This window comes from Hylaeus volcanicus, chromosome 6 (genome assembly GCF_026283585.1).
Source record: "Hylaeus volcanicus isolate JK05 chromosome 6, UHH_iyHylVolc1.0_haploid, whole genome shotgun sequence".
Taxonomy (NCBI): domain Eukaryota; kingdom Metazoa; phylum Arthropoda; class Insecta; order Hymenoptera; family Colletidae; genus Hylaeus; species Hylaeus volcanicus.
This window is the reverse complement of record NC_071981.1, coordinates 24857326-24859096: the sequence shown is the minus strand read 5'-3', so window position 1 is coordinate 24859096 and position 1771 is coordinate 24857326.

Here is a 1771-nt window from a genome sequence, read left to right as displayed (position 1 = left end):
ATATATATATATATATACGATGTATGGAAAAACTTGTCTAGAAAATAGCGAGACTACGTTTCGGGATATGTTTAACGAATTCGATAATAGCCAGCCTTACAGTAAAAAAAGGAGTGAACGAAGGAAAGAAAATGAAAAAGACTTACCGGTTAAACGTACTTTTTCTTTTGCAGAAATCGATCGATCGAAATTCTCTTATTTCTGAATTTTTCTTTTTACTTTCGTAACGTCCAAAGAAACACAAATAGTAAGAAAAAATAATAGAGCAGAATGTAGAACTATGAGATCCCTATTTTCGTTTTACACTTATCTTTGTAGAATTTCTTTGTTTTTCTGAGGAAAGCGGAGATCTGGCAATGTCAAACTTGGATAGCAGAATGAAATAGTATTACTTTACAGATAGACAAATTATTTTCACATATATGCTCATATGTGGCACAAGAAGCAATGGACTCACAGTTCATTGTAACGTTATGTTATCGTAATGTTTGTTAAATTATTGAACAGCTATCTATCCAATACCCAAAACCGTGGTATTTCACATTACTACTCTCTCTCTCATGTTTCTACCTTCTTTTCTATGAGAGCACACACTGCAATTAGATACGAACAAGTATGACGGTAAAAATTCGAACTGATCGAAGCACCGAATGGAGAATGCATTTGAATTAAATACACTAACCAAGAGCTTAAACGCAAATTCCATTGAGAACGAAAAAGGATCTGGAATCGCTAATTGTCCGGGCGTCTTTCGCGATCGAGTGGTTTTTTCGCTTGATCGAAACAAGGCTCGGCCGAGTTACGATTATACGTAGCGTTTAGATGTTTCTGGGCCTTATGTGTCGGTGATCGATGCCATAAGAGTGTCTTTCGATCATTGTGTACTTACTTCGAATTCCGAGTCGATGCATCGTCGGCATTCCCAATATCGTAACACGTGTTACGCGAGAGATTCAAGTTTTAGTTTAAACTCTAATTTATAGTAGCTCTTACTAATCTAATTTAGTAATCTTTAGTAATCTTACTAATTACTTTTCTTGCTAATAAGCTCCAATCATTCAAATTGTTTCTGAACACTTTTGAGTAAGACACTCTGTGTATTATATCGAGAACATAACTGCTTAAATTAATGAATTTACTCAACGTTCCTAACAAAGAGCATTATGTCAGCAGTTAAACCTGACGTTTAACGTCGTTCTCTTATTTAACATTTGTTACTCCTTTTGCAATGGTAATTTGTGTACAATATTTTTTTGTTACAAGCGACACTGATCTCCTTTAATAGTTCCACTTTACACTTGAGTAAAGAATGATATATTAATTATTTAATAATGCCTATTGAATGAATTCAGTGTGTAGCACGAAATAGTCTATAAATTGAAAGACTATGAAATATACTCTGCAATTGAATCTTCGCGTATCATCGTTTACGACTAGAGAGAAAAAGAGTGGTGCGTCTTAAAAAAAAAAAAGAACAAGCATGCCTTAGACATTCCGTGAGAAAATCGATTCGCGTCGACGCTATCCGTGCCCCCAATTCTTTTTTTTTTTTTTTTTTTTTATTTATTCGTAGCTCTCGAAGAGTCATCACGGCCTCTCGTACTTTCCGTCTAGCTCGCTGCATCCGTCGTGTTCGAAGAAGGGGGGACGGAATCAGCGAGCTCGTGAATTTATTATTCCGACGCACGAAAGAGAATGGCATCGAGAACCTCGCAATAAACACCAAAACAAACCAAAGAAAAGCAAAACAAAAGCAAGAAAAAACGAAAAG